Source organism: Oryzias melastigma, linkage group LG2 (assembly GCF_002922805.2).
Source record: "Oryzias melastigma strain HK-1 linkage group LG2, ASM292280v2, whole genome shotgun sequence".
NCBI classification, from domain to species: domain Eukaryota; kingdom Metazoa; phylum Chordata; class Actinopteri; order Beloniformes; family Adrianichthyidae; genus Oryzias; species Oryzias melastigma.
Genome location: NC_050513.1, coordinates 7,484,814 through 7,494,096, shown reverse-complemented (window position 1 = coordinate 7,494,096; position 9,283 = coordinate 7,484,814). Strand labels below are relative to the sequence as shown.

At 34.6% G+C, this 9,283-nt stretch overlaps 1 long non-coding RNA gene across 11 annotated transcripts in view; it reads left to right on the top strand.

Annotated features, from left to right (window-relative positions):
* The first annotated feature begins 3,337 nt into the window (after positions 1 to 3,337).
* LOC112160001 overlaps positions 3,338 to 9,283 on the top strand; it is a 135,367-nt gene continuing 129,421 nt past the window's right edge. For 3 of the 11 annotated variants that reach the window (XR_004949180.1, XR_004949179.1, XR_004949178.1), the window contains exons 1-2: positions 3,338 to 4,113; positions 6,347 to 6,483. This is a non-coding gene — a long non-coding RNA (uncharacterized LOC112160001). The remainder of the gene's footprint in view (positions 4,114 to 6,346; positions 6,484 to 9,283) is intronic. The other 8 variants (XR_004949175.1, XR_004949177.1, XR_004949173.1 and 5 more) reach the window with 6 other exon arrangements.

Below are 9,283 nucleotides of genomic sequence, written 5' to 3'. Positions count from 1 at the left end.
TTTTTATTTTTTTTACTTTTTCAGCTAAGAATGAATCATAATCATGCAACTGAACAAACATTTGATAGAAAATTCAAAAATAATGCATGAATATATTGATATACATCAAATAATTTCATCTATGTGACCAAAAATACATGTAAAAAATGCAACATTTTGACCTGACGAGGTGAGTAAAGGACAAAAAAAATTGACAAGAATGACTGAATCAGAAACCATTGATCTAAATGTGCAGAGAGAGACTTTAACAAAACAAACAACCTAAAATGATTGTGAACCAGAGCCAAAAAAAAGACGGAAAAAAAAGACGGAATGAGTAGAAACATGACTCAAGGCTAAGCAAAATTATTATTTAATTCAATATAATAAGAAGAAAAATCCAATCTAATTTAATTCAACGAATTACAGCAAAACTATATATATATATGTATAAAAACCAATATAGTCCAATTTTAATGTACCCCATAATCAAGTGTTAGCACATGGACTGCAAATGAATCAATTGAAATGCTGTCTAGTTCTTACTTTATGTAGTCAAAGCAAATCTGGAAAATCCATGTAGAAAAATACTGTTTAATTTGAACAAATTTAACATATTGCCCACTTTAAAAAAAAAAAATTAGCCCAGTTGTAGTTTTAAAAAAGCATAATAAATGGTCAGAAAAGAAAATTCAACGAAAACAGGTACATTTTTATACAATTTGGAACATTTGAACCGTAGAAAATAACAAATATGAAGACAAGACAACAAAAAACATCAAAACATTTCAAAACCCAAAGTGATAATGATTCTATACATATTTAAAAATGTAATTTTCCATGATTATTTTTGGCATTTTTTGAAAAAAAAGGAGTAAGGCGTCATTGGATGTGTAATCTATAAGCACTGTAGGGTACATATGTGTTTATCTCCCTCACAGCCATCGTGAAGAGACATGTGGGGCCTACATGCCAACAAATGGGCTGGAAAATAGGTCTCGTGAGGTTTGTCCGTGGACTCCACGGTGATCTGGAGCTAACTGCCCTCGTTCGGAATGTTTGAGTGCCTGAACAGAAAATAAGATGGTCAACAGTGTGGACATGCGAAGATAAACAGATCTCTATGCTCTCGTTAGATCACTCATCGGAGAAGATCCGTGCGTTGACTGCACCTGGGGGAATATTTAGGTTAAAACTGAAGTAGAATCCAATTCAATCCTGCATTTAAACTCAAACTTTGATGATTGTGTTTTTAAAGACATGATGATTTTAAGGGGAAAAAAAGCATAAAATATGTAGTTAGGGCTGTAAACTAGACTTAACTGGAGTACCAGGCGGCTTTATTACAGAGGTAGAGGAGGCAACCTCTGATTGAACGGTTGCAGGTTCAGTTTCTGCCTTGCCAACCCATGTGTCAGAGTGTATACCTTGGTAGGGGTGTAACAAATAATCCAGGAATTGATTTATATTCCTACTATTCAATCACACCGATCTGTCCGAGGCAGAAACAAATCTATTGACTTACATCGTTATAACATTATTTCAAAATTAGTTAAATCAATAATTGATCTTTAATATACCATTTGGATTGAGACACAATAGAAACGACCTTTAAAGACGTCCTGGTTTAGGTCAGGGGTCTGCAACCTGTGGCTAGTTATTTAAGTTTTTTCATTTCTTCTTAGATTTTTAACATGTCAAACAATTATTCAAAAAAAGTTTAATGTACTGTCAGAAATGCTGTAGAAAATATTTGTGTTTTTAATTTATAGTTGGTCAAATAAAAGTCTTCAAACGTTGTTTTATTTTGGTAAATTACACAAAAAGTGGTTTAAATTTTGAACAAATGCAGTTAAAAATGATTTAGAGTTGTGTGTTTGTGCCTCACACCTTAGAGAATGACAATAAAAAGCTCTGTTTATTTGAAATGTTTTGAGTTTTTATTTACATCGTAGATGTTTGGCAAACTGGTTCTATGAAACTATACTTAGACAAAATACTTGCTTACCTTTTATGTATTAGTGCTGCCATTGGAATGTCCATTTGTTGAAGCAATTTGGTTGGGAAATTCCTTAAAATATGTCAGATTTCTAAGATTTTCTTTAAGAAATCTGGGGTCAGTGCAACTTCTGCACCATCTTTAGTGTAAATTTACTCTGTGAATCCTACTGACTGTACATATAAAGGGGATTCCAGAAGGAGCTGTGATGAAGTATATATTGTAAAAAAATTTTTTAGGTTTGGCACATCTTTTCTCATCTCTTGTTGAAGGGACTGAAGACTAAAAGGAGGGGATGAACAGACAAACAAATAGCTTTTGTCTCGTCTTGTTTACTCATTGCGGTTGTTTTTCCTCCTGCCCTTCCCGTTGTTCTGCTGGTGTCACTGGGGTTTGAAGGTGATCCCCAATTCGAGCTCATGCAAGAGGCAGGCATGCGGGGAAAATAAATTACCTTTAATTAATTACAACCAAACAAAAAATGATGCCGGGAGACCGAGTCCAACAAAACAGAAATTCCAAACCTGCATAAAGATGCGGCGCTGAACAGAGCTGGAAACGAGCAGGAACAATGCAGGTGGGCTGACAGCGAAACAAAGGACAATATGAAGGAGAACAATGAAAAAGGTAGGAGCATTTATCATGGGAATGAAGCTGATCCAGACTCATTCTCCATAACCCAACAAGGACTTTAATGTATGTCTGTTTGTGTCAAATAAACTATTTAACCATGAAAGCTTTTTGTTCGTCTTGTTGAACGGTTAAAAATTTTTAGAACTTTAAGATGGGGCTTCTAACTCTATATAACCATTTGAATCATATTTAATATACGTATTATTAAAACTTTCCTTAAAAATCTGTTGTATATGTTCATGTTTTCTGTCATGCAGTGCATTATCAGTCCACTAGGGGCAGTAGAAGGGCTTCTCCTGCTCATTTCAAAATGGCTGCCCCCAAGACTGTTTTGGCGGGAAAAGGTTTTGCTAATTTTTAACATTTTAGGTTGAGATTAGCTCATCTGTTGCTATTCTTTTTTCCTACATGACCACTTGCTGGATTAAAGAAATGCACAATTTTTTGATAATAATTATTTATTAGACAGTTCCCCCATGTTAAAAAAAAGTGTCGATCAATTTGAGACAATAGCTAAATAAGGTGCTTTTTTTCTCCCCCCGAACACTGCATCGTGTAACCCAGTAGAGAAAAACCCTTAAAAAAAGATCTTTATGAAAGTATAAAATTAGAATAAAATAGATAAATATAAAATTTAAAAAAGAATAAATATATATATATTTTAAAAAAGGGTTAAAACTGTTTAAAGGGTTAAACATTCACTTTGTTCTGTTGTTTTGTTTGACGTTTTATGAGAAAAAAAGGGAAATTGTAAACTGTGGATTTTATTTTACAAGTTAATGGACTTTTATTTTGAAAGATGCGTCTTTTCCTGCTGACACAGTCCATGTGACTGGCAACAGCCAATCGGGTTGTTGTTGAGCTGAGAGCTCCGGTGCTAGAGCGTAGCCTTCATTGCAAGCTCCGCAGCCCGAGGAACGCAATCTATCAAAGTTTGAAACCTATTTATTTCATTTTTTTACCTCGTGGTGAAGTTATTTTTTGTTTTTTCCACCTGTTTGGCCTGGAAAAAATTTTTTTCTTTACCGAATGGGACTTGTCTTGGTTGGTGAGTGTTAAAACAATATTTGTTGAATGAATATGATATTTAATATATTTTTTGGGGAAATGTTGTGAAACGGCAGACTATGGCAGTGAATTTATGTTGTTTTATGTATTTATGGTCAAGTTGTAGAAGTTTTGGCGCGTTAAAGTGAAAGCTTCGCCCAGACATTCCATCCGCCATTACATGCTGCGTAACTTAAGAGTTCGGTTAACACGAAACTGCCATGTTTTTATTTATTCCTACGGACTGCTTTGGTATTTTAATTTACTTATTTGAGTTTATTTTATGTTGGAATGATAGGCCATTAAGATTGGGCCGAAAAAACTGACTCCTCAATCCGGGATTCATGTGCGTGAAGAAAACAAGATGGCGAGCCAACCCTGAACCTCTTGAAGTAGCAAAGGACCAAGCGCCCTCTGCTGGACACTTGACAACCCTTTTTCATCCTGTGGAACTGGTAGGAACGTTCTTCATTCCCCTGCAAACCGCAAAGCATTCTGGACAATCGAACTTAAACTCACGAACACTCCTGAGCCGAAGTTGCGAAGAAAGAGATACAAGTTTGTCTTTGGGTTTTATTCAGTCTTTTGCTGAATCACTTTGAGTTATATGCATTTCATTTTATTTTTATTTCCATTCACCGAAATACTGTAAAGTATTATTGTGCAATTTGAGTTGTTGTTTTGTTGGTCAAAGCTATGGAAAAAAACCCCTGAAATTAAGGAAACTTAATTTAATTTAGAATGGGATAAAATAAATAAACTTAGAATTAAAACAAAACTAGAACTTGATAGGTGAACTTGAATCAACTAGAACTAAACTTTGAACAACTAGAACTGAAACTAAAAGAAAAAACAAATTAGATCTCAATCCTAACTTAAAGGTTGAACAAAATTGAATTTAAGAGCTAACCTAGATTAAAGAAAAATATCCTTTTAATCTAAATCATAAGATTAAAAACAAAACTGTGATTTCTGTTTAATGTTATGTGTCTTTGTATTGTTTATGTATGTCCAGTTAAATAAGCCGGCTAATCTTAACCATATTGTGGTCTGTGGTCTTTTTCCTTTGGTTTTTTTAAGTTACAAGTTTAACATTCTAATAGTTGAACCTACTGGTCCAGATTTACTTTAGCTATCCCTCAGAGGTGGAACAATCGCCACAAAAAAAACAAATAAATAAAAAGTAGTCCAGTATAGAAGGGAGATGTTTTACTCCTGGCTTGGAGATTAATAACAGCTTTTTCACTTTTGTTATATTTATTAAACTGTTTTAAAACCAGATTAAAGACCCAATAAGATCAAGATTTCTTTTACCAAAAACAACAGGTTTGATTTGGAGTTAATTTAGCAGACAGCAACTGCATAGGCATTTGATCATTCTTAAAGTCCCTCGTCAATCATCCTTTGATCTATTTTCAAAGTTTTCCCAGTTGTTGTTTAATAAGAATTATGCAGTTTTTAAGCCAAATCCAAAAATCTGTGTTGTTTTTAAGGACGCAGGTTTCTGGCAGATGTCCATCAGAAATTCACCTCTGATTTGTGGGCGGCACCGTTGGGGTGTAGTAACCCTTATGTCCCATAAACCCTTTGTTTACCCTCTCTCTGGCTAACCCCTAACACCCCAACCTAACAATAAAAGTGCAACAAAAATGAGCAATATTGATCCATATAGTTTTGATCCAGATTCCAGCTCAGATGAAGAAAACAAAGACGTTCATGGATCTATCTGTCTGCGAGTGGATGTATCAAAATGGAGCGGAGCAGGGAGCTTATGTTGAGTGCCGCGTGCGGTGTTTAGGAAACTCAAATTATGGGTGTTACAAAGTTATCGTGTTTTTGTTCTTGTTTAAAGCGTGCAAAAGTTTATTTTTGTTTGTATATGCTGTGTTTTGATCCTTAAAATGTGGTGTTTATATCAAAATGTACAGTAAAAATAGTTGGAAATGGCATTAATTTGCATTAAAAACAACTTAGATTGTTGTGTAATTATTATATGGTAAATACAAATATTAATCAGCTATGTTTTTGGTCTATTTGTGTAAAAATGTGTTTATCTCTAATCTGCCTTTAGCTTTTTATTCACTTTTTATGAGAAATTTTATTCAAAAAGTTGTAAACAGATGAAGTTACTGACATGCATCTGGCTATAAATACAACCATAAATAATAGAGAACTCAAAGTCTTACCAAGTTGGCATCTTTTTATATTAAGCAGCTTTTCAAATCCCACAGCAGCTCTTGTTCAAACCACAAGCTTGCAGAAAATCCAGCCACTTCTGTTGTTGTTATTGGAGATTTATGGTGTCTTTGACGTGCTCTTTCGAGTTTCAGTTGCTGCTGACACATATTGTGAGTTTGGCTGGTTGGATTAGGATGTAATGCATTCAAAGTTTTATTTAAAGAGGTCTGAAAGGTAAATAATAAATGGAAAAATTGAAGATTCAGATGCAAAAAGAGATATGATGCAGACTGGTTATTAGCTATTTGATAAAAACTTAAGTCTTTGGATAAAGATTTGAGACATAATAGAACTTTTATTGAAAAAAACAATGCTATCTATGGGTCTTAGAAAGTATAATGAAAAATAAATAAATGTTAGTTAGCACCATTCATAAATCATCCCTTTAAAATTACCCATAAAAACAGGAAGTGGTGCATCTCTAATAAACACCACTTTTGTTTTTTTCAGGTTCGGCTTTTGGCACATCGAGTTTAAATTTCTCCTTGACGTCGAGTGACTTGCCAACTTCAGCCTTCAAAACGAGCTGAACCGATCTCTTTGTCCCTGGACGGAACCGGCCTGACAGTCTGCCAGAGAAACTTCAGGTTGGAAAATATGATTCCTCCTTCTTAATAGTTTTTAGACAATATTTGGAAGAGAGGGGGCATTTAACCATGGATGTTAAAAGGTTCAACAAAAGTAAGTTTTTGGTTAGTCCTAAAGGTAGCGGAATGCCAATTTTTAAATCATTAAAACTGTAACTTTTTAACCAAAATTTGAATAAAAAGGCAGGAATATTATTCCAGAATAAACAATTTAAGCTTTGAATATTTTACTCTCTATGAAAATATATTTTGTCAAAATTATACAAGTTAGAAATGAGCTCAAGACAACATCGGGCCATTAATAGCAATAAATAAATTGGTCTGAAGGGCCGGATAGAATTACCAGGAGGGCCAGATCCGGCCCCTGGGGCTTGACTTGACTTGACTTGTTTCTAGTATAGTGTACTGTGTATTTTGAACGATAAGGTTCCTTTAAATCATGTCTTACGTGTCAATCGTTAATCAACAGGTTTTAACGGTAGCTGTGCACTTACTGGTCCGTTCTGTTTTTCCATGGACCTACAACCAAATGTGGGTCCAAAAATGGTACAGTTCTGTCCGGGAGTGGAAATGAGGCTTACTAGACTTTTATTTTTATCCTAGAAAAGTGTTTTTGACATAACATAGTCCTCTCTTTTCCCACAAAAGATCCCAATTTTGCAGTGAATCGCAGATAAATTTATCGCAAAATTTGTATTGTATTTGCATTTCAGCAACGTAATATTCCTTAATTTTCTTTTATGGTTTTAATACGTGATCCAATTAGTCTCCCTATAAAAGCTCTAACCTCACGAGGTTTTTTTTTAAGGTGCGTACACACTTTGCAGCCTCACAGAGGGGGTGGTGGGTATTTTTGCCGTCAGGTCTCCGGGGTGTTGCCTTGCCACACCATTATGTCGGGCTGTTCCTCTGCCAAGAGTTGAGAAAATCTATTCCCGCTGCCGAGCTCCCTGAATGCTGGAGTGCAGTAGACCTCCAGCTATTTTTGACATGGCCTGCCAATACAATGTCTTGATTCAGAAGAAGAGGGGGTCAAATACCTGACTGGACTGTAGCCTTTTCTGAGACTTCCACTCAGCAGCATTCATGTTAATGATCAGACTTACTGTTACTCTGGTTGTACTCATTTTTAATTATCCTAAATAATCTGATTCAGATTTTAAGGATATATTTCAAAGTAATTTCATCAAATGAATTAGAATTAATCTTTTTTTCTCCTTTATATTTCACTAATGTTGTTTCTTTAGCAGGGACGTGCATAGAATTTTTAGTGACAGGGGCTCAAAGTTGGAAAAGGGCCACAGAAACACATACAGTAGTTTTTATCCTTTAAACAATATGTCAATAAGTAAAAATAATAAAAGTTCTAACAGGTGACTATTCAGCTTGTGGGTAAAAGTGATACAACTGTCGTTTACTATGTAAACAAATTATTGTCATAATCATTTTTAGTCAGTTAAAGTGAAATAAAATACGGTCTCTTATTGAATAAACTTTATTAACAACAAAAGAAGAACAAACTCATCAGCGCCCTCTGTGTTGAGACACTGCTGCTGCATGCATCCCCCACTGTTTTCAGTGCGGTTGTGTGCTAACACAAAATAAACAATAGTCAAACATGAAAAACATTAAATGTTAAATGGAAACTGATGATGCATCATACAATTGTGCACAATGAACATTTTTTTAAATACAAGATTATATTTTAGCATTTTATATTTCAATCACACAAGGGGCCAAAATCTCAAATACACATAAGGTCGTGGGCCAGACAGAATAATGTTCCCTGAATACTCTAAAACAAATTTTTAAACTTTAAAACCGTAAATTCTTAAAATAATTATGAATTATTTATTGCATTACCTGTGATAATGCTAGTGTGAATGCTGTAATCTGAATTTAGCCGCTGAAGCTAATAGCTGAAAACATTGAAGCTGTTAGCTGAAAACGCTGAAGTTAATAGCTAAAAACACTGAAGCTGTTAGCTGAAAAGGCTGAAGCTAATAGCTAAAAACACTGAAGCTGTTAGCTGAAAAGGCTGAAGCTAATAGCTAAAAACATTGAAGCTGTTAGCTGAAAACGCTGAAGTTAATAGCTAAAAACACTGAAGCTGTTAGCTGAAAAGGCTGAAGCTAATAGCTAAAAACGCTAAAGATGTTAGCTGAAAATGCTGAAGCTAATAGCTAAAAACGCTGAAGCTGTTAGCTGAAAACACTGAAGCTAATAGCTAAATACGCTGAAGCTGTTAGCTGAAAACGCTGAAGCTAATAGCTAAAAAGGCTGAAGCTGTTAGCTGAAAACACTGAAGCTAATAGCTAAAAACGCTGAAGATGTTAGCTGAAAATGCTGAAGCTAATAGCTAAAAACACTGAAGCTGTTAGCTGAAAATGCTGAAGCTAATAGCTAAAAACACTGAAGCTGTTAGCTGAAAACACTGAAGCTAATAGCTAAAAACGCTGAAGCTGTTAGCTGAAAACGCTGAAGCTAATAGCTATAAAAACACTGAAGATGTTAGCTGAAAACACTGAAGCTGTGGTGTTAAAGGGTTAACTGGAGATTCAGGCTGCCACGGTTAGTCGACTAATCGACTATTAAAATCATCGACGACAAATTTAATAGGCTATTAGTCATTACTTTATAATATATGAAGTCAGAGTGTAGTAAAGTTGAAAGTTATAATGACATTTTGCTAGCTTTTTGGACTATTGTGGCATTTATTAAGGTTTTTTAGGGTATTTTGGAGTTTATCTAATATTTCAGATACATGCTAGCTACTTTGGCTAATTTAATTCAATTCAAT